Source organism: Nannospalax galili, unplaced genomic scaffold, assembly GCF_000622305.1.
Source record: "Nannospalax galili isolate Female #2095 unplaced genomic scaffold, S.galili_v1.0 scaffold272, whole genome shotgun sequence".
NCBI classification, from domain to species: Eukaryota; Metazoa; Chordata; class Mammalia; order Rodentia; family Spalacidae; genus Nannospalax; species Nannospalax galili.
In genome coordinates this window covers 805,037-832,978 of record NW_008331836.1, presented here as the reverse complement: position 1 = coordinate 832,978, position 27,942 = coordinate 805,037, and the positions used below count along the sequence as shown (strand labels likewise).

Sequence of the window (27,942 nt, the reverse complement as noted above, 5' to 3'; positions counted from 1 at the left end):
TGTGTGTATGTGTGTGTATGTGTGTGTGTGTGTGTGTGTGTGTGTGTGTTATGCCTGCATATATGTAAGTGCACCCATGTCATGCAGTGCCTGTAGAGGTCGGAACAGGGCATCAGATCCTCTGTAACTGGAGTTATGGACAGTTGTTAGCCACCATATGGGTGCTGGGAACCCAACCCTGGTCCTCTTCAAGAACAGCCAATGCTCATAACAGCTGAGTCATCTCTCCAGCCCCCATATGTTTAATTTTTAACCAAGACATAAAAACATGAAAGCATACATATCAATGGGGTACCATGTCATGTTTAACTTATAACTCCCTATTATTATCAATTTAAATTATTGGCTCTGAAGGCACCGAGCAGAAAAATGAGATGTCATTTTTGGGAGAATTGGTTCCTTCTTCTTTACTTCAGTTACTTTTCTTGAGTAGTTCAAAATCCTGCCTTGGTCTCCATCCAGTGGGAGAAAATTCCCAATTCTGTGGTATCCGACTTTCCATATGTTGTCCTTAGCAAAAGAGAAACTGTTCTACGCCAGAGAAATGTTTCCTTCCCAGTGGGTCTCCATTTCAGACAGTGTCTCTGGATATAGTTGGCTTCTCCACTAAAGATCTACTGATAAATGTACATCAGCATCATAGCTGAAATTCAGTCCTCGATAGTCACACTCCTAGTCCATACATGTATGCATGTGTGTATATGTGTATGAGTTCTTGTTATAGGCACACATTCTCTCATTTATCTAGTAGTATTAGTGAGTACTTTACTCCATGGTAGACACTGTTCCATATTGGGGGAAGCAGGTAGGTGATCAGTGAACAAAACAAAACTTATGCTCCATTGGCATCCCCACATTCTTGTGGGAAATAATAAGCAATGGACTATAAAGTAAAAGCCTTCTCAGATCAATTGGTAATAAATGCCATGAAGGAAAACAAAACAGAGAAAAGAATGCAGGAAAGACAGAGAGGAAACTTGCCCTTTTGAATGGCATGGTCAGGGAAGGCTGCAGGTGCTGAAGGAGCAAGGCAAGGGACTGTCAAGGAGAGAGTACATTATAAACAGAAGAACCAGAGGTGCAAAGGCCCTTAGGCAGCCCTGTGCTTGGATTTTTCCAGACAAAGCCGGGAATAATCCCTCTAAAATACCCTTGTAGAAGGGATGAGTGGAAGCATCATTTATATGGAAAACACTGGCTGGTGCATTCCAGAGTTGTGCAATGGATCAGCTGGATACTGGTGTGGTTAGAGAGGAGAGAGGGGAGTGATAGAAGGGGAAGTCTGACATGTGACATAAGAACAAGGAGCCAGATCTCAGAGAGATTAGTAAGCCTAGGTAGGGACTTTGGCTTATTCTGTGATGTAGTTCCTGAATGTAAATATGGAGTTGTGTTCAGAAGAATGAGTCTATGTCATTAACAAGTAGAAATCGCAGGCCACTGTTGGAATAGGTGAATAATATCAAGAGTGAATGTCTTTGCCTACTTTGATTAGTATTGGAGAAAAATATAGCTGTAATTTGGAGGCTACCATTGATCTCAATTATTCACCAGCTCGTGGGGATGGGGACGGGAGAGATTTGCTTTGACTTTTCCTCATTTGTTTGTCTGTCCACTACTGTAATGGAAATTGTGTGACCAGGACCAAGGGCAAGCATGGCAAGTTGAGAAGGGAATGCAGTAGCACCCCTTACACAGTATGCCTAGCAGATTATGCCAATAGCTGCAAGACCTTAGAAGGCGATGAATTCTGAGCTCTGGTCAATTTTGTTTTAAATGTAATTTATATAAGTTATCACTTAATATATAAGAAAGGTTGTGTTTAACCAGCTTGCAAAAGTCCCTAAGTTTGTTGGCTTCCTTGAACTGGTAGGAACCGGCTCCAGCACAGCAATAGTTTCCTCCAAGTGAGAGCTTATGGACAATAGAGACTATCTATATTTCATGATGTTATGCTGGGAACAGGTGATAGGTGGTCCAAGGAAGATGCAGGGGTTATGAGGTATTGTAGAAAGCCCTAGGGTTCAGCACAGAACATCTGCACAGCCCCTGCACCTGGCTCTACTTCCCCCTGTAAGCCTCAGAGCATCCACGGATGAGCTGTTCTCACCCACTTACCATAATTCCTCTATTCTAAGATGCCAAGTTGCTTCTCAGAGATTTTTCCAAAATCATAATGAAGTTGGGATGCATCTCAAAATTGGCTATGTACACTTAATATATAGTGTTTCCTTTTTCCTAAAAATCAGGTAAGAAATCAATTTGTGCTCTGCCACTAAGAACATCTCACAATTCAGAAAGCATTCTATTTGGCTCAGAATTGATCATAGTATAACTCAATTCAGTAAAATTGACCCAAGTTTTGAAATATAAATAAATGTTATAAGTAAAGCCTAAGAAAAATGAGGGTGTTTGAATAGGAAGGTAAAACATTGGGCTGAAGGGAAGGGAAGCCAAGGAATCAAGCATTTGGGAAAGCCAGGGAGTTCTCTGACTAAAAGGCAGACAACCAGGGCTGGAGAGCTGGCTCAGCAGTGAACAGCACTGGCTATTCTTACAGAGGACTCAGATTCAGCTCCTAGCACCCATATGATGGGTAACAACTATCTGTAGCTCCAGCTCCAGAGGATCTGGCACCCTCTTCTGACCTCTGAGGGCATTGCATGACCCAGGTGCATGTATAAGCAGGCGAAACATTCATATGCATAAAAATAAATAAACGTTTTCAATGTGTGCATTTCATGAAGGAAAACTGTGTCTACCATTCTGTCTCACCAAACCTGGGAAATAAAATTCCAATATTACTTGCAGCGAGGCACAATGACATCGCAGAACACAAAATCTGTATCAGGAAGAACAAAGTTTACTGTCACTGTATTTGAGGCATCATATTTTCATCTAGAAGAGCTCCTTCACGGCTTGTGGAACATGTTCTATCAGGGGTGAATAATGATCTTCCACAAACAAGTACTGTGACTCTATTCACCCCGAGAGTCTTTAGGTTTGTGAGTGTTAAAATGAAAATAATTGAGAAACTTATAGCTAGAATCATTGTGAGTGAGGACAAAGGTAATGAGTGCACACTGCGTTTATAAAGATCTACCACAACACTTCCATTTGCATTGTTATAAGTGCACAACTTGGTTGTATTTTTATTATAATTTGGTGCAAAGGTGGGTGAGTTGGAATAATGTGATATGAAATAAAATGATTCATTTTGTTTGAAATTTTAAAAGACAAACAGACAACCGTCTAGGGATATGATTTAAGGAGTGTTGGTCCCTGCTCCACAAGCCTGAAGAGATGTAGTATATTCATACACGTTCAATTCTACCCATTATACCCTTGTCTCCAGGTGATCTCTGTTCAAATATCTGAAAGTGACCCAGAAGGCAGGGCACACAGAGGCACCATTAAGAAGATGGAGAGGAAAGCAGTGCTGGTTACGGGTCTAGGGCAGAGCATTTTAGTACCAAGTGACTGGCCATGTTTGAACAGATCCCTATGACTTCTGTCAGCCAACATTGTCATGCGTCATCAGGGTGCCCTCCTGCAGCCCCACCACATCCTTCCATGTCTGTGGCTTCCCCTTTGTTGCCCTTGCATTGTTCCTGAGATGGCTATGTATGTGCCTAACAGGAAACATCAATGGAGTCTTCTTCCTTCTTTCTCTCCATCCAGGGATAATGACATTTGTGTATTTCTCCCATCACACATTGCAGTTTTTAATCTCACATCCAGTTTTCAGTTTGTTAAGTAACTCCATGCCCACACCACAAGTCATTCAATGAAAACATCTTTTGAGCTGTATTCATCCCTTCAAAAGAGAAGTTTCCTTTTTTAAGTGTTATGGATAACATGAATACCATGGGCATTGGAGGTTATTGTCCTTGAAATTAAGATACAGAGCAGTGCTTAGTGATGCATTGTCCTTTAAGCTTTATCAGTGTAGGGGACAGCATAATTGTGAACCCAGGCAAAGCATGGGCACATAGCTGTTTATGAATATCCAGTTATTTGTTAGTCATCTGGATGATTTAGTTGAGGATAGCATCAGTTTTCCCCTTAATCTTCTTAAAATGAAGCCGTGAATCCTGTACATCTGTTCTCTGTGGAATTCCAGTTGAATCAATATTGGTTCCATTCAATATTTTTCACACCATGAGCAGTATCAGGGGCCTTTGCAATTTAACATCAGATTTCATTCACAGAAAAAGAGTGTCACTAAAATTAAACAATTTTAAAACCACTAGTTTGGTGCAAAGAACACTCTAAAAGATCATCTATTTGTGCTTAAAGGCAAAAGAAATTAAACTAATGATTCTTCTTGCAAAATTATTATATGAGTATCAATGGAAAACATCTTTCCATTTCCATTAAATGTAAAAAAAAAAAGAAAGCAACCATTTAAAATAATAACCAAAACACAGATGACGATTTTGAACTAGCCATGTCACATGTTTTGTTGAACCCTCTGCACGCTTTTCTCATTCCATCCTCTATAAAATCTCATTTAATTCCATTTTACAAATGAGACATTCAAATAGCTTGATCTGGGTCTAAAGTCCTGTCTAAGCTGCCTGTACTGTCTGCAGTGGGTTTCTAACTCCAGGAACCTCTGACATTTACTCAGTGTTTTAAAGTGTGCAATATAAATAACTGCCTCCCTGAGGAGTGTTAGGTTTGGCCATGCCCAACACTGGTAATTGGGTTGGATGGCCAGCCTGAAAACACTAGTTTGTTGGCCAACTTTCCTGTTTGACCTGGGAGTTTCACAGAGTAGTTCTGGCGTGGGAGAGAAGGGAGATGAGGAATAGGTGGAACCACTCTGGGGGATTAAACCCGAAATGTTATTTGGAGGAAAAAGTGTTCCTGGGCTCAACTCAAGTTCTTTCATTCACTACTCTACACACGTCGTAAATCAGCCAGAAGAGAGCTATTTCCATATTTTAAATTGCTGCAAAAATCTCTCCAACTTCCTCATTTCGCAGATAAAGCTTCAACATTATGTGAAGCTGTGTATGTGGAATTTCAATGCTCACTCTGGAAATCATCCTTACTCACTTGGTGGGTTTTTGACGTTGTTTCTAACATACAACCGGACCTTATTCGTTTGCAGAATATGTTTCCTTCTGTAGTTATTATTGAAACACTTCTGAGTTTCTGTCTTACATATGAAAAAAGAATCCCTGTGGCCTTTGAATAATATATTGGACCTTGCTAATATCCTAACTGAAACCGTTCAAAACGGGTTTAAAATGGCTTTTCATAGTATTTCAGCTATTCGAGTGCAAAATTGATATTATAAACCCCATGAATCTTTTCAAAATATCAAAACCTAAAAAAAAGTGAGACACAGAACAAGTAAAATAAATGTTCACACATCACTCTGGAAAAAAATCATGCAGATATGCTTTTAAAAATATGTAAAATATTTTAAAATAAATGTGAGCTATGAAATCCTAAAATAAAGGCAAAGCTTTTGTAAAACACATGGCAACTTTGCATTTTTGAATTAGAAAATTTTTAACTCCTACATTTTTGAAGCTTAAAAACTTAAAACTTTTAAAATATAAACACTGTAAAAATGTCTTTAATTCAGGCTAATATGTATTTCAAACTCCTATTATGAAACAGATACCACAAGCATACTTGTTTACTTGATCTGTAATCTAATTTATACACCTGGTACTTAATACTTGTCCCTTGTTTCAGAAAGCATACAGTATTCCATGCTGCCCTCCATCTAGGCTACCAAAATATACTAATATAAGTAGCAGTACAATATGTCTTATTTTATCTTTTTTTTCCCGAAACTGAGAAACAGAAACTCACACAGTTTTTAAGCTTTTAAACAATTTTGTGGTGTTTTTTTTGCATATGTGCTTGAGAGAAAGAGGCAGGGGAGAAGGAAGAGGTAGCTGCTGTAATTGATGCTGTGATTTGTTGAATGCTGATCTTAAGAACAGGAGATTACATTGCAAAGTTCAGCTTCCCAGTTGTGGAAAACAATGATTCTGTGTGCTTATACTAATGAGCCCTGTTTATCCAGTGGGTAAAGTCAGACAAATATTAGATTAAATCTAGATCACAGAATGTTCTTGTTGGACTTGAAGCATCTGTGGGTACAAATGTGCTAATGTGAAATGGAGTGCTGGCACAAATGTCCTTCCCTGAACTACAAGGTAAATAAGATGAACTATCCCAATGGGGAGGAAAAATCATTTACAAAATTATAATCATTTGAAGTTTAATTTTTTAAAAACACAGGAGAGTCTAGTACCTTTCAAAATGTAGCTTTATGGGCGCCTAATATATTCCTTTGGGAAACCGGGAAAACCCTTAGAACTGTGGCTTTCAAGTTCCTGAGCTTCTTCCCACATTCCCTAAGCAGCTCCATTTCTAGAACATTATTCTGGATCTGTTTCTCATTTATTTACAAACCACTCAAGCTGTTCTCACTTTCCCATTTCCCACTTTCTCCTTTCAGCTTTGTAAACAGCACACACCTTGGTCACTGAGTCCATTCATTTATTCAACAAATGTTTCTGAAAACCAGACATCATTCTTGGTACCCACCCTATATTGCCCATGATTGCACTTTCAATGAGTGATCAAAAAATGAAGGGATGTGTCCTCATGACCGATCTGAAAAGGTGTCACAATCCTGGCAAATAAGATTTCTAAAACTGAAAGGGGTGAAATAGCAATACTGGGGAATATGGAAACAAGTACTGAAGTATGACCAGACACGGGCTGTGGGTACAGACAAGGTTCCGACCATAGGAAGGAATCACATTGAGAAGGGCCCTTTGCTTACAACCCAGAGTTTGGACCTCATTCCACAAGGACCCTCAGTCTCTGGAAACTGCAAAATTCAATCTCGTGGCTATATGGAGGATGAAGCAGACAGAGACTAGAGGCGAGAGCACGTGCTGTGCTCTTCTAACAGGACGTTCCCAGAGCTGAGACTTTCAGCTAGAGAAGTACCATCAAAGATGGATTGAAGGGGATAATAGCAATGGTAAACAAGTAGCATCAGCATGACTTTGTGACCAATTAAACATGTGATATAATAAAGACAGAAACAGCCAACAAACTCAGGGGTTCTGGTTCTACAGAGCAGGTAGGTAGTGGTGGGATTCATTAGGCCAGGAGAGACAACGAAACACAGAGACATATGAGGGACTGGCAAGGCCACCACTCTATGAAAGACATCTATGGAGTGATGGCAGCAAGATTGGTGCTAACTACTCCAACAATCTGCACAGATGGTGAGGTTCCATGAACAGCCTAACCTTGACACTGAGAATAATGAAACAGAATGCCAGATGTGGCGATTAAGTTGCTGATTTTAACACATGTATTTTCATAAGAATTTAATGAGCTCTAATATGTCTAAAAGAAGTCCAGACTTGATAGGTTGTGAGGCTGAGGAGGCATACAGCCTTGCTCTTGTCTTTGTTACTTCATTAAATGCCTTTGTATGTGGGGGGAAAAACATAAGAACTCAGCCTTCGAAATCTGAGAACCCCTGGGAGACATAATTTGAGCAGCATTCAGAATCCGGCTAGCTGATACATCAGTGCTGGTCTCTCCTGAGTGGTTTCTTTTTAGGATTTCCAGGACTGTGAAGATGATCTTGAAGATAAGGTTATTTGGCCTTCAGTAGCTTTCAAAGGGGAATTGTTCAAAATGAATAACTATTTTTTTAAAGTCTTTTCCCCTAAGAGCAATAGTATTTGATGATAAATTGAATGCTTCTCACTGAACTGAACATATCATGATCTAGATAGAAACCTCAGCCTGAAAAAAATAGTAAAACATGGCACCTTTCATAGGATCACAAGATGAGCAATTTCTGATACTTAAAGCACCTGCAGTCTAGTGAAGAGATTCCCCTTAAGGCAGGTTCCTTCCTTGCATTACAAATGACATATTTTATAGAAGGCGTGTCAGAACATGTGTTTGTTTTGTTCACATATTGCTAATTATTGCTTCATATAGAATAGAAATTGTTACAGACATCTGTTGTAGGAAAAAACAGTATGCTCTTGAGAAAGATCACAAATGCCACATTTTCATGAAAGTCCGTAATTTGATCATGAGAGATATGTGTGTGTCTCTTAAGCTGAACTCTCATATTTGAGACATAGTAGAAAAGTTCAAACAATACTATTAGGAAAGATTCACAAGTCATGACTGACTTGTATTTTTAAAATTTTGCGTTTTTAAAATTTGGTTGCTTGCTTTTCAATTTCATCACACAAACTGCCTGTTAAATCCTCATGAAATGTCCCTGACAACCCAGTTCTACCTCTAATGTTCCCTCTTGCCATTTCATTTGGAGAGAGCTATAAAATAATAGCCTTTGGAAGAAGAAAATGTGTGTCCTGTTATTACTTTGTTATACTGTGCTGCAGTGAAGAAATGAAATTGGAAGTGCCAGAAGATGGAGCGAAAGTCTGGTGTTTTGACATTGTGACCTGCTTGTGAGGAAGACAGAGCCCTAGATCTTGGATGTGAACATCGTGTGTGTGTGTGTGTGTGTGTGTGTGTGTGTGTGTGTGCACATGCATGCACAGTAAGGCAATGTCAGTTGATACCCACCCTGTATAATCTTACCAGCTTGGCAATCACAAGAAAAATAAAATCAAATCTCCGATAATGCAAACAATTTTACTCCAAGACAGAAAGGTCTCTCATTGAATTCATACCATCTCAGGCCCCTCTGCCGCTTTCCCTAAAACTTTCAATTTTTTTATCTATAAATCTTTTCATTACTGAAGGGATGTCACTTATTAGAAAGGAGATTCTGTTTTTCTTGCTCGGTTTTCCATTACTTTCATTAAAAGCTCTGGCAGGTAAATTTTCTTTTCTCAGTAATGTCAACAGTATTTCACAGAAAGGAAAAGGAGACTTAAACTGTGGGGCAGTTATTTTGGGTCCCTGTCGGCTTCCATTTTGGAAATGTGAATTTCCGTGAACTCTTGACTGTGGATCTATGAATTAACATGAAAACCTCAAAGAATCTGGGAGCTGTGGTTACAATCAAAGCGTTCAGATCAGTGCATCGGTCTTCGAATGAGATGGCCAGACTCGCAGCGCTGTGGTTCTCCTGAACAAACCGTTGATATTCATGTCTGTCTTTTGTTTCTTTTAACATTACTAACACATCCTTTCTCTGCTCATGTAGCAGGCATCCAATCAATTTGTGTTGGCTTAATGAATGAAGAATAAATAGCTTGTGGTTCAGTAATCAGAATCTAATGTCATCCCTTTGTTGCTGAAATCTGCACTTTAAGAAAATGCTGCCTTCAGTTTCCCTTTGGTAGTTTCATTATTTTGTTCTTAGAGTAACTGTATATTTTTCAAGTTTTTCTTTCCTTTCACCTGTCTCCTATTTCCTATTAGAAACCTCTAATATCAAATTTCTCTAACACTTTCTAAAATTTTGTATTAAATTTAAAGATTCTTATTTTATTTGCCTGGCATTTCCTGAGTATCATGCCAGATATTTGGTTTAGACAAAGGTATTGAAACTAAGGAAAAAATAGAGAAATGAGGGGTACATGGCAGCTATGAACCATCCTTAACTCTAGTTCCAGCAGAATCTGAAGCCCTCTTCTGACCTCTGTGGCATTGCAGGACACAGGTGCATTTACATACATGCAGGCAATACACTCATACACATAAAATAAAAATAATAAATAAAATATTTTTTTAAATATAGAAATGAAACTAAAAGAGATAATGAAATCTAAAAACATGCACTATTCACTACACATGGCTTGGTAAGATTATATATCTGGTACAGCCATATTTTATAGGAGGGAATGAGCAATACAAAAGACTGGGGTACGTTATAGAATAAAGAAATTGGAGGCCCATACTGGAGGCATGGCAAACATGGGCAGCAAGAAATGTTCTAAATCTTAAGCCTGAAAGTAGATATAATTATTTTATATCATCCTATTAATATATAATGGCTTATATAAGGCCAATATTGATAACATTATATATATGTATAGTAATATATAATCTAATTTAGGATGTAAATGTTTCAATAAATAAAAATGGGGAAATAAAGATGGAGTCAGAGCGATACACAAATAAGGAAATAGTATCTACTGCTATGCCTCAGGCAGATTTCAAATTGATGCTTACCATCTTAAGTCTTTTTTGAATGAGCAAACATAATAATAGTTATTAGTGACTTTCTACCAGGTAAAAGTTCAGCTTTCAACCTGTTTCAAAGAGCTATGTTCTTCCAAAACTAATTGTGATTTAGCAAATTGTGTGTGTGTGTGTCCTGATCATTTAATGTCATCTTGTTATCAGTTAATAGGGAGAGCTAAAAATTTTATTGAATGTCATTATTGTGTTTTTCCATAAATTTTCTAGATATATATGTTTGATTTTGTTCATATGTTGCTAATGTAGGAAGTTGTTGAGCTCATTTTTCTCTTGATCCAAAAGTAAAACTTGACACTATTAAATTTCTTTTTGAATAATTTGTTCTGAAAAGTACAATTATAATTATATCTACTTCCATAAGCCATCAGCAAGCAGTCAATATGTATTTACAGTATATTGTAAAAATTCTTATGATTATAAACATCAAAAATCAGCAAACCAGGCTCCAGTGGATAGACACACACTGAAGGACATTTGAGGACACAGACTTGGCTTAATAAGCCTTAACATATATGACAGAGTGCATGAAATCCAGAGGAGGGGCTGTAAGAGGGGTACAGACAGGGAAGGGGGTCTAAATGTTATCAAAATATATTTATAAAATTTGCAAAAAATCAATTAAAAATATTACAATATCTCATAAAATATCTAAATTATCTTTTTAGAATGATGTATTTACTAATTCTTTCTCAATACAATACATTTTCTTTTTCATACTCTAAATTTAGGTATAGGATGTGGTGATTTGTCTGAATTGTTTAAAAGTCACAAAGTCTAACACATAACTTTGCAGAAGACATGCTATATTGTTCACGATAAGAGTGCTTTGAACCTATCATCGGGGACTTGCATTCATGTAGACGACAAGAATCCCAAGACCAACATTCACGAGCATGTGGACCAGTCCTGGACATTCCAGGTCACAAATGAGAAGTAATGATCCATGACATTGTTGCTTCGCTGGCAGAGGCAGGAAAAGCACCACGCACTGCCCGTCTGCTGGCCACATATAGAAGGCACCACAGGCCCTCAAGATGAGATGAGGCAATATTTAATCTTAGTGGCTACGTGTTGCTGCTTGCTATCCAGAGAATATCAAGATGCCCAGAAACCTGAATGATGAATTGGAGGAGTTTCATAAGCAAAAATACAAGGGAAGGAATTTAGGTTGCTTTGTAGCCCGTTTTTAAAAATCCACAGTTGTGATATTTCTGTACCTGCCTCCAACAGGAACAGAAATCTACATTTGGTAGTCATGTGTTCTTTTTAGGCCTCTCTCTTTTCTGAACACTTGTGAATCCTCATTTATTTATCCACAATTAGAAATTGTTTTCTCTAAGCTTTTAAGATGAATGCATTTATTTTAAAGGAAGCTCCTTTAACTATTTTTTAAAAATATTTATTATTTTTATTTTATGTGTATGCGTGTATTGCCTGCATATAGATAAGTGAACCCGTGTCGTGCAATGCCTGCAGAAGACAGAAGAGGCTGTTGGATCTCCTGGAACTGGAGTTACAGTTTTTAGCTGCCATGTGGGTGCTGGGATTCGAGCCCGGATCTTCTGCAAGAACAGTGTTCTTAACTGCTGAGCCATCTTTCCAGCCCATCCTTTAACTATTTTTAACAATAATTAGTCTAGTCGGTAGTGATCTACTATGTGTTATATAGTTTGGTTGGTTGGTTAGTTGGTTGATTGGTTTTGGTTGAAGACAAGGTCTTGCTATGTAGCCCAGGATAGCCTAAAAGTCTTATTCCTCCTGTCTCAGCCTCTGAAGTGCTGGGATTGCACATGTGTACCACTGTCCTCCTCTTTGTATTGTTGTAAAATGCAAAGCTGGTAGATGTTAAGTGTTCTCACCTGACAATGACAACCACATGAAGTAAAGCACTTTTTAATTAGCTAGATTTAACTATGCTACTATGTATGTATTTCAAAATATGTCAGAGTTGATAATACATACTCTGTCATCTGTCACCTTAAATTTCTGATGAAAATTTAAGAAGGATTAATTCCATCAGTGACATAATTACTCATCATCTCTTGGGTGGGTCATTAGCTGAGTTGGATTATTGATCAGTTAAGTGGGAAGATTCTCATAATTACTCCACTGAGAAATAATAAGCAATGATCACGTGCCAGCTGATGGCTTGCAGTTGCGTACTTCTACAAATGCAAAACAGGTCATTGCCTCTGTCAGGATACGCAACTTCTGTTCTAGTAGAACTCCAGAATTTCAGGATCTTAAGGCAATAAAGGTTCTTTTTGTTCTCAAGCTACACACCTGGTGTGTCTTGAGAAGGGACTCTGCAGCTCATATGCTCATTCCTCTGAATCGAACTTGACAATGGAGTTGCTTCTGGAATCTCACCACTCATTCTGACTGAGGAAAAGACAGAGTTCTGGCTGGTCCTGAAGAGTAATTAAAAGCCCTCTTCTAGAAGACACAGAATATTGCAGCTTGCTGCCAAGGACAGTTACTTTGCCCTATCTACCTATAAGGGAGCCAGAAATCTCAGTACCACCACGTCCACAGAAACGAAGAGACCTGGAGTCTTTTACACACCATGAATAAGTCCCCTAATCATTTGTGTACAGTTGCCATTGATTTCTCAAGCTGGCAGATCGCTTCCCTGTATAGAGAAGTGAGGACAGCAAGTGATGTCAAGCAATATCAGTGACTGCCAGGATGCTTAATAATTCCTTTTGTTTGCAGTCATGTTACCCCAAATCACAGGCCACTATCTTCACTAATATCTCTAGGCTTTTTTTCCCTTAGTTTCTTTGGACCTCAATTTGCTTCATCAAAATTGTCAAAGTTCATGCTACAAGGTGCCATCTAAATGTTAGTATTTTCATGATAGCATTGTGGAGTGACTAGGTTGCGCCATTTATAATATTCCATCTTGTTATTTATAACATGCACTTAGCGGATTTGTAAAACATGCTACAGTTATGCAGCATTTAGGGTTCATAAGATCAGATTAAAATAACGAGGAATCTCAATATTTTCCTAAACTGTGTTGAACCAAGTATGGTGAACAAGAGAGAGGTGCTGGACAACCGCTGCTCACGTTCATATCGACCCCTCCATGGCTCTCCTCTATACTGCACAGAAACTGCATTTGCCAAGATCTCTTGTCCTTTAGCTTCTGGGTCAGTTCAAACAATCAAAGATGCCATGGGAGAGTGTGGATCAGAGAGGGAGAGAAACCCAGGTACTTCTTCTCCCTTACTATGCTTCTTAGGATGCCCACAGCAGTAGCAGCAGCCACTGTGACTCCCCAGGACCCTTCTGTCTCCCCCTATCTTTCCTTGGGGACTCTGGCTTCTGTTTATGATCACTTCCTCCTCCTTTTATGCCCTAGACGCTAGCGGAGTTAGTGACTTCCTTTGTTAATTTCTGGATCATCATTCTGTCTTCTGTTCAGTTTCTCAGTTCCTCTGTCATCTGTGTAACTGTTTTCCTGTAATAAATGCTTTGTACCTGAAAACCACCGAGTCTAAAGTGGTTTCCGGTTTCTAGCTAAACTCTGCCGAACAGGACAGGCCATCGCAAAAGTGGAAGGTGTCACTGGATTCTTACACGGCTATCTGGATTCAAAGGTCATATTCACATTGACATAAATGAGGTCAGGACAACTAGAAATCATACTGGGCCAGAGATGGGAAATCAGCTCCACTTCTGCCTCTCTCTAGTCACATGGTTCCAAACAAAGTAGTTACCTTCCTTCATCCTTTTCTTCAATTCCAAAATACAAGATTTCAAAGACATCATGCTCACTAGAAAAGGATAGGCATGAAAAGTAGCCACAGCAGTTTCATTAAGGTTCATGAAAATAATAATAACGGCTATCTTGGTGGAAGACAAGATAGAGCAGAAGCATGGAAACTCCAGGGAGATGGCAGCTGCCTAGGTGCTCTTAGCATGGATGTATGACAGTCCTCACCAGACACTGCACTCAGAATGTGAATGTTTTGCTGGGTATGATTATACTGAAATATGTACAAAGTCAAAGGTAGTGATTATATATTTACTTGATTAAATAAAGGTCATGGATTATATGGTCTAAGGTCTTCTTTAGTTCTAAAATTCAATTCTTCTTTCTTGAAGAAACTTGATAAAAGAAGGAGGAAAAAGAAGAAGACATCAAATGATGGCAGGCTAAAAAAAAGTCCAAAGTCATTCTACAAGTTCATCTTTTAAAATTCTCATTAGAGTAATTTCTTGCTTATTAAGAGAGAAAACTGTGAAAAGCACCTGCATGGGTTCGAATACTAGTTCTCTGAGGGATCAGCTCTGAGAACTCAAGCATGTACCTTAAACCCCTATTCCGGAGTCTCAACATGTAAAATACAGATGTAATACTAATGTCTAACCCAGTGTGTTCATAATATTTAGCCTTGTATCATGTATAGTAACTGTTCAGTAAAGGTTCACTATGGTGACCACAACACATGTACACTGTAGAAATTCCTGCATTTTATCAAATCTATGTGTGGAAGCCATCACTTTTTTTATACTAGCATGATCTTTTTACATAGTATTTTACAGATTCAAGCAATTTGAGGTATCATATATCCTTTTTCATGTTCATGTATGAAGAATTACATTCATTGCATAATCATATTCATTGCATAGGCCATGATATATTTAACCGCTCTTCAACTGATGACTTTATTTACTATAGGTTACAGTAAAATCAATATCACTCAAATTTTGAAGTATTTAAATCTCTCTTTTTTTTTTTTTTTTTTTGTCTTTTTGAGATGGGGTCTCCCTGTAGCCACAGCTGGCCCAGAACTCACTATGGAGACCAGGCTAGCCTCCATCTCATAGAGATCTGCTCACCTCCATCTCCAAATTCAGGAATCAAAGGCGTGGTCCACCATGCCTGGCTGGATTTAAATCTTTGAAAAAACTAGAAAATACTTTTATCCATTTTATCATCAAAACATTTTTTATCTTAAGCCTAACCCTATTCTGTATGTTTCCTAGCTTTTTGATTTTATCTTAGAATCCTAATTCACTCAGGCAGTGGGCCCTAAGGAATCTTTGTTAGCTTCTGTACTTCTGGGCATCTACAGTGAAGTAAACCGTAATGTTGAAAGAAAGGTAGACGTGCAACACAGATGGCACGTTAGAGCTGGAAATGCAACGTGCCAAACATATGCTTAAAGAAAATATTCAATAGACATTTCTAAGTCTAGAAGAAAATCTCAGGATTGCCAGGGCAAAAGGAAACAGGAGCTGGGTTTCCAAGTTTTAATTTGGGAATCAGAATAGGAAAACTCATCGAAAACACCTTTAGTTACCATAAATATGAAAGCAAATAACACCCTAAAAATAACAAAACTAACACACATCAAAGAATCTCAGGCATGCCATTCCCATGACGATTTTCTTGCTTCAGAGAAAAAGACCATGAAGTTATTCTGCTTTGTTAATAAACCTAATGGAAGGAGAAAAAAATTTTCCTAAGCATATAGCTAGGCTACAGTCAAACAGTAAATGCTAAGCATTACTTCATAGGAATAAGTAAGGGTAACACTTTCACAGGCTGTTTTCATAACATATGGACTGTTAAGTGCTTGAGAAATAATTTGTTTGTTTTTGTAGCTCGTAGTTTAATGTAATGAAGCATTCCTGAGCTGAATAACTAGACAAGAAACTCCTTAGTTATGGGGAATTATATTCTGAATTTATGAATTGCAAATTGTAAACCAATCCAACTCCCATAAATATTGTGAGGAAAGAACTAGCAGTCCTACCTACACAAATTTTCAAGGCAAAATTATTCCATGACGAGAAAAAGATTTAGAGCATAATTAAGGCTCCGAAAATATAAGTACTTAAGGAAAAACCTACCATATGTTTAAAATTATCCCAGACTGCATTTATGATCTGTGATAAGTATATATTTTCTGGAATGCAGAAAACCTCTTTAAAGGTTTTCTCTTTTATTTTTATACATTATTGTACCATTCACCTCTAGCAATTCATAATAAGCTTTAAAAATTCAAAAATAAAATAAAGATTTTTATTCTGCGCCTATGATAGCAAATTTAGTAAGTCATATATATTCTGGGAATATTTTGTTAACATGCAGCTCTGTGATGCCCAAAACAGAATTTTATTCAGGTTTGAATATCCATTAATTTGGGAAATGTTGGTGATCAATGTGAGATTGAGGCCAGCCTGGCCTACATTGGGGCCGTCTGTGGCTATAAGGAGAATCAATCTCAAAGAAAAAAAAAAAAACCTCCAACAACAGCAAAACAAAAAAGGTTATGAAAAATAAAGATTTTAAATGATCCATGAAATCTTTGATCGAAGTGTGCATGAAAGACATGGGCGGGAAGAAAGAGAGGCTGAAGCAAGACTGCTATGGTAGAGAGAGGGGCTGTCTTTAAGATGTAACTAAAGGAAGTAAGTCTTGCCTTTTACCTCATTTGACCTTGAAACCCTCCCAGACACCACACCCCCCATGTGTGTATGTGTGTGTGTGTGTGTGTTTTATGTGTACATGCCCATGCAAATGTGTGCACATGTGTGCATGTAAGGCCACTGTTGAATGTCTTCCTTGATCACTTGCCAACTCATTTTTTGAGACAGGGTCCGTCACTGAAGCTGGACTCACAGGTTCAACTAGGCTGGCTGGCCAGTGAGCTCCAGGGATCTACCTGCGTCTACCCCCAACCCTAGTACTGGGGTTAATTGTATGCATGCCACTGTGCTTTTTCTATGCCGGTGCTAGAGATCATTTTAGTTGTAATTCCCTGAAACTCTTACCCACATGTGATAGCCTCAGCAAAAGGAAAAACAAGCAAAAGCACCAAAAGAATGCAAATGTTTGCACTAATTTCACTGCTTTGCTTTGCAGATGTGAAGCCTTATCATTAGGACTCTGAACTCATGGTTCTGGTCTCACAGGATATTTTATGGGAGGCACTGCAGTCTTACGAAAGATGACTTTCTCTGCCTGGGACTTGTTTTCTTTATTTGTAAAAGAAAAAGAGCTGAAGGCTCTTCCATGCCTACAACACCCCCTCTGTCTCCAGAACTTTGGTATCTCAGAGCACTTGGAGTTGACCTTCCTCTCATTGTCTGAATTAGACAACAAAGCCTATGCCATGGCCTCCGGGAAGACCTCCATGTATCACATAAGCATCATATAAGCACCTGTGGTGTTCCCTTGATCTGTCCCTCACATCATCGATACTGCCCAGTTTTTCACATCATTATTACCGTGCCAGATGCTGAATTGCAATAAACTTATAACACAGACAGAATACCTCATCAGGATTTATTTTTCTAAAAATCAGTCTAAAAGTGGGTTCTAGAATTCACTGAGCATGTCATGTAAGAGAAATTAGAGGACAATGGTAACAAAAACAAGGAATAGTTACAAAGTTCTAGAAATAATCATCTCATGTTTTGTCAGATTTCCATGTTCCCAAATTTGTAAAAGGTATTGTCAACTTCAAAAAAATTGTAGGTTCCGAAATAATGCTCTTATGGATCAGTCATTCTCATTGTAAGACCTGAAAAACCACCTTCCCCAACCATTCATCAGAGGGTAGACCCTTTACTGTGGGCCAGGCACCAACCAAAAACAAACAAACAAAAAACCAAAAGAACAAAACAAGAATTGAACAAAGACTTCATGGCCATGACCATGTCTTGATTTCCATATTTATAAACTTGTCTCACTTAGCGATGAATAACAAAGAACAGGTAAATAAACAAATAATCTAAGTACTTTAAAAACACATGGTCCTAGTAATAGTATAACTTTTAAAAATGCAGTATGGAATAGCATATTGTAAAAATAATCACAGGAGCCAAGTGTGATGATGCATGCCTTTAATCCCAGCACTGGGGAAGCAGACACAGGGAGCATCTCTGTAAGATGAAGGCCAGCCTGGTCTACATAGCGAGTTCCAGGTCAGCTGGGGCTACAGGGAGACCCTGCACCCACCTCAAAATTACAGACAAATATTATGTCTTTTAAAAATGACACTTCAAAAATAAAAGCCCAAAATAAAAATCACAACAAATAGGGTACATAGTTTTCATATACCTACAAAATATGACAGTAGAAAGTTTTCTTTAACTTAAAAAGAAAACAGCATAGGTCAAGTAAGTGTTTAAACAACATCCCTTCTTTCTCTCTCTCTCTCTCTCTCTCTCTCTCTCTCTGTGTGTGTGTGTGTGTGTGTGTGTGTGTGTGTGTGTGTGTGTGTGGTGTGTCCTCCATGAATATAAAATCTGAAGTGGGGAAGAAGCTGGGAAAGTGAATTTAGTGTACCTAAAAGAACAAAGCAGGCTGTTTGGGCTCTGCTGAATGTTAAATTCATTCAAAGCACAAGAAGTGTTTCATGGAGTACTGATAACAGAACCTCTGTCACAAACAGGAACCCAGATTCCACCCGTAAATGCAGCCATTGTGTACATTAACAAATGTATGATATTCATCCCCAAATCAGATCCGCCTTCTGCCAAAGACAGGTAGACATGATGAATACACAAAAGCAGCCTTTCTCTTCCAGAGAGCTAGACTAAAACACGAGTCATTAGGACATTCATATCTGCTGAAAACAACATTCCAAGAGAAAAACAGCAAAAATCAACATGAATATGTGTATCTCTGGGAAGTTTGCAAAGGTTAACATGCTTTGAGAGGTTAAAAGCTAATATTTCTGAAACTAATCTCTGATTTCTTTCATGTTCATAGAAACCATGACAAATTGGAAAGGGTTGAATTCGTAGTCTCACCTTGGAATGCTAAATTACTAAATTTAATTAAAAGTTTTAAACAGTGGGCAGAATCTTAAAAGCATGGGTATTCTGACTACTTCATCCCATGAATGTAGAATGAAGGCCTAAAAAAATCTAATTAATGAAGGTGCTGGAAGAGAACACAGGACCCAGGCTCCAAGTTCAACACCAAGTACTTCACACTGGGCTGTTCTGTCTTTCTGGCTGGATAGAACCTAAGAAAGCCTTCCTTTCCTTTCCCCAGTTTGGCAACTGTCTTGACATTTTGATCTCCCAGAAGCATGCACCCCTTCATACTGACTGCCTCTGTTTTTCCTGTTTAAGTATTTCATTTATTCTTTAGAACCCTTTATGCTCATAAACATGCCCATTAGTTTTACAAATTGCCACATTACTCATAAATGAGTTGTCCCCCTAATACAGCATATAACTTACTGTTGCATTTTACTGGACTATTTATAATAAAATTATGGAAAGTGTTAAATAACCCTCAGAGAAAAAGCGTATTCATCACCTTAGCAAAGACCTAAGTATGACATTTTCTTCTAAGGTATCTGTAGAGAATTCATTCTCAGAGTATCGGAGTGTTTATCTAGGCAGACTCCTGGGTTTCCACTGGAGGCCATTCCTGCCTTTCTTCTTCACTTGGTTTCTCCTAAAAGCCTAGGCTGCTTGTGTGGCTCTTACTTTCATTCTAAAGAAAAATAATCTGCTCTTTCGAAATCATAAGCAATGGCTTTAATCCATGGTTTAGGTTAGCAATTAAACACCAGCGTCAAAGTCTGAAATCACTGTTTCTCCTTGTCACCAATTCCAAATAGAAACATTGGCACTCATACACATGTGACCTTCCAAATAACAGCTGCCTCCCATAAAATCTAGCAGTGTTTCCCTTAGAAATAAGAAACGTGGGTCTGAGGCTGCAAACTTCCTTTGGAACGCACTGACATTGTACGTACCCAGCAAAAGCCCAGACTGCCCTTGTTGCAGGCAGGACACCCATGGAATCTCATCTTTCTTCTTAACGTTCACAGACACAAATATTTCTAACAGACTACCAAGAGCTGTGTTACAGATGAGCCTCATCTAGTGAACACTAGGAATATACAAAAAAAAAAGTTAAGACACTGAATTAATTATATCTGAGATTTGACTTACACATTAGATAATTAAATATGTGCATTTGAAAGAGTCCCTGAAGATAGTGTACTTACTTTAAATAATTGTCCAGGGCCTTTTGGCTGAAGTGACTTTCTTCACGTAGCTTGCTTTTATTATCTTCATTTTTCAGTCTTAATTTTGTGCTCTCTTCATGCCTTTTCTTCAGTTTAATTCAGTAACCATGTATTGAGAACAGAATCTTCAGGAAAGTGTTAGAACATACAGGAAAAGGGAAGGTTGAAGAGTCGAGGTCCATCTACCCTCCATAGTTTGACTATGTAACCCTGGAGACAAACTCACATGGCTAGTATATCACCCATTAAATCAAACTTTAGTGTAAACACAGACCACTGTTATTTGGGGTTTTTTACCTTAATAAAAATTTATCAAATTTATGTTGAGTACTGAAATGTTACAAGTTAGCTAGCCACAAAAGTTAAAAATTTTTCAGGCAGATGAACAATATCTTTAAACATGCAGGTGCTACTGGTTTTCATGCGTGAATGTCTAACTTGAAATATACTCAGGAAATGGATTCGAGATCACCAAATAAGGCCATTTCAAAAAATAAGTGATTGGTTTTGCTATTTTTAGGGAAAAAATGTTTTACACGAAAGCTATAGAAAAGCAAATAATCCTAGGAAAAAATGACAATCTTTAATTTTAATACATTTAGAATTTTTTTTTCTGTTCCACATCCTTGTCATGCCTAGCTTGGCCCTAACAACTAGACCAAATGCTGTGAACCACTGGGTTGGAAAATGGAGTCTCTGGGGGAGCTGCAAGCAGTTAGAGAGCACAATTCAAGCGAATGGTGAGAAGAGCCCAAAGTGGGTGAATGGACATGGACTGGACAGCGAAGACCTTGACTGACCTGCTCAGGAAGTAGTTCTTTTTCTACATGAATGATGTAGCATGGGCAGTGGTAAAGACGTCTCACAAGGGAAGACACTTGAGACTGTGTTTCATAACGATCACCTGAATGATAGAAGTTAGGCAAAGGCCAAGTCTACCAAACAGAAAATCTGGAAGATAGGCAGATTAAACATAAGAGATTACAGTGGCCATCTTGGGCTGGTGAAGATAGTGATAAGAGGTATAGACATTTGAGAAGTCTAAGGAAAGCACATTACTAAGACTTAACAACTAATTGAATTTAGGGAAAAGGGAACATCATTAAAAACTCCTCACTCTCTGGCTTAAACCACAGAGTTGATAAGTAGGAATACTGTGTTCCACTTCAGACTAGTTGAGGGAGGATCAGATGGAGATGGAGGACTTTAAGGTATCTACAGGATGTCTAGGAGATGCTCTTTTGCAATTGAAGACATAAGTCTTGTTTGGGAAAAAGACAATGCCTAGAAACACAAGTCAGTAGAGCGGTGACCACTGAAGCTGAGCACTGTGGAAGGAGCCTGGTGTCCATCAGCTAGACATCGACAGAAGATGCAGAAGACGGGCAAAAAATGCTCAGGCTGTGAGTGTGATGACAAGTGCCAACATGAGCAGTGGGAATAGAGAGATAAGTGAGGCTCAGAGAGGCAAAGTGTGGGAGAGCCCTCAGTAGGGGAGTTTGCAACAAAGAAAGACTTTCTTAGCCATGGTTAGAAAAAAATTCAGCCCTCCCCCAAATGAAAAGAGTTCTGGAGAGCTTAAAGCCTGATTGGGAAGAGCCAGAAGCCACAACACATTTTTATTTAATGAGCATAAGATGGGCTAAAATTGTTTTCTAACAAGTTTGTATGTGACAATGATGCTGCTGAGGTGCTCGCTGAGAAACACTTCCCATTTAAAATTTATAATCTGGGGACCAGTGAGATGATTCAGCAAAGTCTCATGACCTGAGTTCAATTTCTGGAACCTACCTGGAAGGAGGGAAGAGATGCACACAAGTTGTCCTCTGACCTTCACACAATGCTCAGTGCAACAGCAAATGCAGGCCTGCACACATATGTACACATATAAATAACAAATAATAATTCCAAGTAAAACTATATAATTTTTTTAAATCCCCCTTTCCATATTTGGGAGGTATTCTTCAGATCCAATCATAGACAATTTGCTCTATCTGTACATATTTCTCTGTCTATATGGAATTTACTAACCACCCTATAGCCCTCCTTTCCAGATGGCCAAGCCTCTGTGTTTTATCTTTGCATCTCAGAGTGTCTGGGCCTGTGATATTTCCTATTGTCTCAATACTTACAAAACACTCTAAATTCTACCTGCCATATCCTACCCTAGGTCCTGCCCTGGAAGATTTAACCCTAAGTTTAACCCTACTTGAGTTCCATTACATCGGGGGAATAACTGAGAAAGTGTACTGCTTGTGGCTCACTTAGCCACTTAGCACCATCCGTAATAACAGTAACAGTGGCAGTAGGGACGGCAGCAGCTCTCATGTGCTAATCACCTAACAGGTGCCCAGTGCACAGTGTTAGGGGATATAGGGAGCTACAGAGATGAATGACACATTCTTTGCTTTTAAACAGATCTCCATTTGGGGCAGAAATCAGAGAACTGTGTGCTAAAGAATGGGATGATGGAGAAACTGAGGTACAGGTAGACACCTTCCAGGAAATGGTGGCGGGGCTAACCTTTGAAGATATAGTATGAGTTAGCTGAGCAAAGGAAAAAAGAAGATGAGAGAAAGGGGGAGGAGAAAAGAGGAGGGGAGAGGAAAGAGGAGGGGAGGGAAAAGGAAAGGGGGGGAGTGAAGAGAGGAGAGGGGAGGGGAGGGCAGAGGAGTGGAAGGAGAAGATAAGAGAGGAGGGAAATCTAAACGTTACAGCACGATGCATGAGCTGCATGAGGGGCAATGCATACAGCTTACAATGACTGGAGAGGTAGAAAGTGACTGTGTGAGAGATAAACCTGAAGTAGTAGAAATAAACTGCGATCAAATCAGGAAAGCAGCAAACCAGATGGATTGGCTGAGGCTGAGTTTATATTGTGACTTGAATCTTATGCACAAAATGAATCATGAACTACAAATAACGCACAGGATTGAACTCGGGTGTTTATTGTGTTATACCCAGTCGCTTGCTCCTCCCTGGGAATTGGGAACCAGTGAGTCAAATGAAGCTGAACACGTATCTTTTCATCTGCTTTGTGATTCCCCTGCTTCTCCATCATCTGCCAACTATCTTGCAGATAAAGTGCAAATCCTTATTTGAGACTTGCCTGCACCGTGGGAGCTGAAATTCATCCTATGATGGCAGAGTCTTCCACTCATTTGCAGTAAATTGTTCCACGTCGACCTTTTTTCATGACCCTCATCAGTAGCAAGCATATCCTGCACTCAGGTCACAGCCTCTTCCTACTTTATACTGGCCAGAGTAGGCTAATACTGGGGTGCAATGAAGCTTTATCTCCTCTGAGAACATCCTGGGAAAAAAAATGCCTCTGCTAACTATCAAGGAGTCTGCTGGGCCATGTCCATTACTCCACCAAGTGCAGTTTCCTGGGATAATGCTGCTTAATGATGACATTTTCCAATTGAGGTCCACATTGACTAACAAGTAATAAGTACTATATATGGTTTTTCTGTAAATACGTTTATTTTTATTTGACCTTCTCCAATCCCAGGAAAATATAAAGGAGAATTGATAATTTGATTTAGTATACTATTATCAGAAAACTTCTATCTTTCAGTGATCTTGTTTATATTTTTATTTTCCATTATCGAGTTGTGTTTGAAATTGTAATAATCTTTTATACTTTGTAATATCTTGCTTGAGGGAATGAAGGAAATAAAAGACAGAATCAGAAGCCAGTGCAGTAGGATGGCTTGACTAAGACTCATCTGAATAGCATTTACATAATACAAGATGCAGTGCTTCAAGGATCACAGTTCCTGTGTTCATTAGCATGTTACACTACCTCAGTTCGCATCAGTTTTAATTGGAATTAGTAAATATGAATTCTCTCAAGAAACACTGAACTAGTTTGTGTTTGTCACTGGGGACTTCCATAACCGAAATACACATGCAATATTGACAGTATGTTTTGAATTGGAACCAACAGTAAATTGTTATGAAAAGTAACAATTGTGAAACTACTGTCTACCTTCCATTTACTGTGTGCAAAGGATCATTCTAAGCATGCACCGGCAATGGCTCGTTTCATCTTCATAAATGTGGTTAATAATTATAATGTCCCTATTTTACAGGTGAGAAAACTAAAGTTGAAAAGGAATTAAGGATTGAGTGGCACAGCTGGAATAGAAATTCTATGCCCAAAGCGCTTTCAACAATGTTCAGAGAACTCCACAAACCAGTTTTTGTCTTCCAGGTCACTGTGGCAGTGGGGCACTCCAGTTTGGCAGAGTAGGTTTGAGCTATTGGAACAGTTCTCACTTCAGTTTTTGTTTTCATGGACAATAACCTTTGTCATATCTGCCAGTGAATGCTGTGAATGGAAAAATTAAGTTATAAACCCATCGATTATTTTTAAAACTCAAATATTGTGAACAAACAGATCCAATCACATGTAATTAAGAGGAAAGTTCAAGCAGAGGCAGGTCACTACCTATCCCAAACATGTTAGCTGACAAAATGGTTGTTTGACAGTGATCTTATTCATTATGGCTCAGTTGTCATTGGAGAGTGTGGACTTACTAACCAAGGCAAAAGATATTAAATCAGCTTAGTACATGAAAGAACAAAATCAGAAATTCTCTATCTGGTGTCTTGATCATTTGGGTGAAGATTGTAAGTTACAGTTAGGGAATTTCCCACTGAAAGCTGTGACTACTTCAATCTCACCTTCATTTTTTGGTTGTTATCAATTTGAAGAAAATTCACAAATTTGTTGCTACTCTAATTCTTTGTCCCATGAATGGTCTTACTGAAATCCTACTGCGTAACTCATTGGTTCACTACACTGTCTCCACCAACCAAGTATTCAAAAAAGTGTCATTGCTATTTCATCATCATCCAGAACTTGTCCATATGCCATGCAATCTGAAAGAATACACGTATATACATGGGCTTGTGCACATACACAGAGGCACACAAGATACAGTTGCATGTATATGTATGCACTCACACACACACACATATATACACATACATTCACACACTCAAACTTGCACACAGAAGCACACATACATTTGACTATTGAAGCTTCTTATTTTATTATTTTTATTTTATGTGTATGGGTGTTTTGCCTGCATGTATATATATATATGTGTACCCATGTCGTGCAATGGCCACAGAGGTCAGAAGACGGCATCAGATACCCTGGAACTGGAATTATAGTTGGTTGTTAGTCACCATGTGGGTGCTGGGAACAGTCAGTATTCCTAACCACTGAGCCATCTCTCTGGCCCCCATTGACGATTTTTAAAAATAAATAAAACTTATTACTTTTCTTTGGCCTTGTATAGCAATAAGAAATTCTGCATCAAAATAAGTGATATAATTTATGGGTCATTTTTATTTTCCTGGGGAAATTAAATAGCTTACCAGTATGCATGTGTTTGAATCCTTTATGGCTGGCTATAAGAATGGCACATGTTCCAGGAAACCTTTTGGAGAATACAGAAAAACACAAATGAGAAAAATGAATCCATAATCCCAACCCAGTTAGGGCCCCTCTTCATCTTGTGAATTTTCCCCTTTTTTTGAAGTACTTCTGTTTTAAACAGCTAAACCAGGTTTTATCTGAGTAAAGAAGCCTCTTTAGTTAATTACACATGAATGCACTTAAAACCAAAGCAAAACATAGTCTTCTGAGGCGCTGAAACCAGGCATTATCTTACTCCTCCTATGCTTTGTTCTACAGAACATGCATGCGTATATGTTATGCATGGAAAAGAGAATTTTACTGCCTATAAATATAAAAATTGTAACTGTCACATGGACTTTTTCCTGTTTGGCATTTGGGTTCTTTTCTTTCTTTTTTATTAAATTTGTTCTTTGACAATTTCATTCATGTGTACAATGCATTCTGGTGACTTGACCCTCCCACCTTCTATCTCTCCTCCACCAATGTCAATCCTCTTCTTCCCAATAAGTCTCTTTCTCACATCCATGTCTTTTGTTTTATTCTGTGACCACCATGTTTAACCTCAGCTGTCTGTGTGACCATGGTTTTGGAACTGTTATGACCAGCCGTCAAGTCATGACTGGGACGAGCTTATAGTAAAATGTTCGGAAACCAGGGACCACATTCTATTCACACTGCATTTTCCTAAACATCTATGCAGAATGTATAATGTGGAATCAAAAATTCTTGTTGAATTGTCTTCTTCATTGCCTCAGTGGACATCAAATATATCTTTGTTGCACTTATGATCAAGGAAGCACATTTCAAATGGCATACTGCCATTTATAATCCAGATCAGGAGCTGGAGAGATGGCTCAGCACTGGCTGTTCTTGCAGAGGACCCAAGTTCAATTTGTAGCACCCACATGGCAGTTAACAACAGTCTGTAACTCCAGTTCCAGGAGATCCAACTCCCTCTTCTGACCTCCATGGGTATTGTTTGACACAAGTGGATTTACATACATGCAGGCAACACACTCAAACACAAAAAAATAAAATAATAAATAAAATATTTAAAGTCTAGATCAGAGGGCCAGTGAGATGGTTCAGGGAGTTAATGTGCTTGCAGCCAAGCCTCACAACATAAGTTCAATTGATTTCTGAAACCCACCTAGTAGAAGGAGAAAACCAACTCCCACAACTTGTCCTCTGACCTACACATTTGCATACACATGCCTGCAACTTTTCATAATCTAGCTCACTGTGCTATGCCCTCCCCTCTTCCTCCTCTACTCAAACCCAAGGCAAAGTCTGCATATGTTTACAAGGTTTTCTTCATGCCTTCAACCACACAATCGAGTTAAAATACTCACCTAACATCTTTCATGACTGCTGAGATCATTGTTAGTACTTCTCCATCTTGCTGCCTTTGGGCTTGCTTTTCTGCACAGAATCATCAGTTTTCCTAATCTATAAATTCTCATCTATATTGCAAATAGCATTGGTGTTCAGTGCTGTTGAAACATTCTTGTTTGTGCACCAAAGTAACTCTCTTCATTGATGGATAGCATTTAATGACAAAAGAATATAAATATAAAAAATAGAAGTAAAATTTCTAGGTTGTGCATTTTCAAGGTGGGTGAGATTTATTCTCTTTGTGGTACTTTGTAGGGAGTTCTCTGTTAGTTTTCACTGGTTTTTTTTTTATTGCAGGAAAGAGAAATAATGATAGTCTAGGAGAATCATTCATGAGTTTTATTTCAGTTTTAATTAAGACATATACTAAGGTTTTGACAGACAGTATATCTATATAGGCAGTATTATCTCTTCAAAGTATTTGATATTTAGAATCTAGATTTTTAATGTGACAGTCAAAACTCATATTAAATTTCTTGTCACTCCTTAGAATCATGATGGGCTTCTCAGATACTCTAAGTATTAACTTTTTATGATAAAATCAGAAAATGCAGAAAGATATTATTTGTGTGATTCACATTCTAGTCCTAGAAAAAGAAAGGATAAAGCTCCATAGCTTTGAGGGGAGCATGGGGCTTATTTGGTGTAGACAGCACCAAATGCCACTCACGATTTCAACATGTCATAAATTTATAGGCACTTATTTTGTTTCAGCTGAAGAAAAGTTGCTAAAAGTCTGATTTTTGTCCTGATGGTGACATTTCCTGAAGAAAATAAGATTTATTCACATTAAAAATGTATACTCTTTGCTGCACATTTTTTAAAAGATAGCTGTTGCTCTATTTGCAAACATATAAGGAAAAGCATTGAATATTACAGCAATTGAAGGGCGACCAC

The 27,942-nt window shown here is 38.4% G+C and overlaps 1 protein-coding gene and 1 long non-coding RNA gene across 2 annotated transcripts in view; one reads left to right on the top strand and one right to left on the bottom strand.

Annotated features, from left to right (window-relative positions):
* Positions 1–27,942, top strand: part of Gpc6 (glypican 6) — a 1,180,899-nt gene that overhangs the window by 899,710 nt on the left and 253,247 nt on the right. The gene's annotated exons all lie outside the window — the stretch shown is intronic.
* LOC115069256 lies at positions 21,769–25,963 on the bottom strand. Its single transcript, XR_003848527.1, has 3 exons — positions 25,608–25,963; positions 24,416–24,549; positions 21,769–22,080 (listed from the first exon to the last, which is right to left on the bottom strand). It is a non-coding gene; the product is annotated as an uncharacterized LOC115069256 (long non-coding RNA).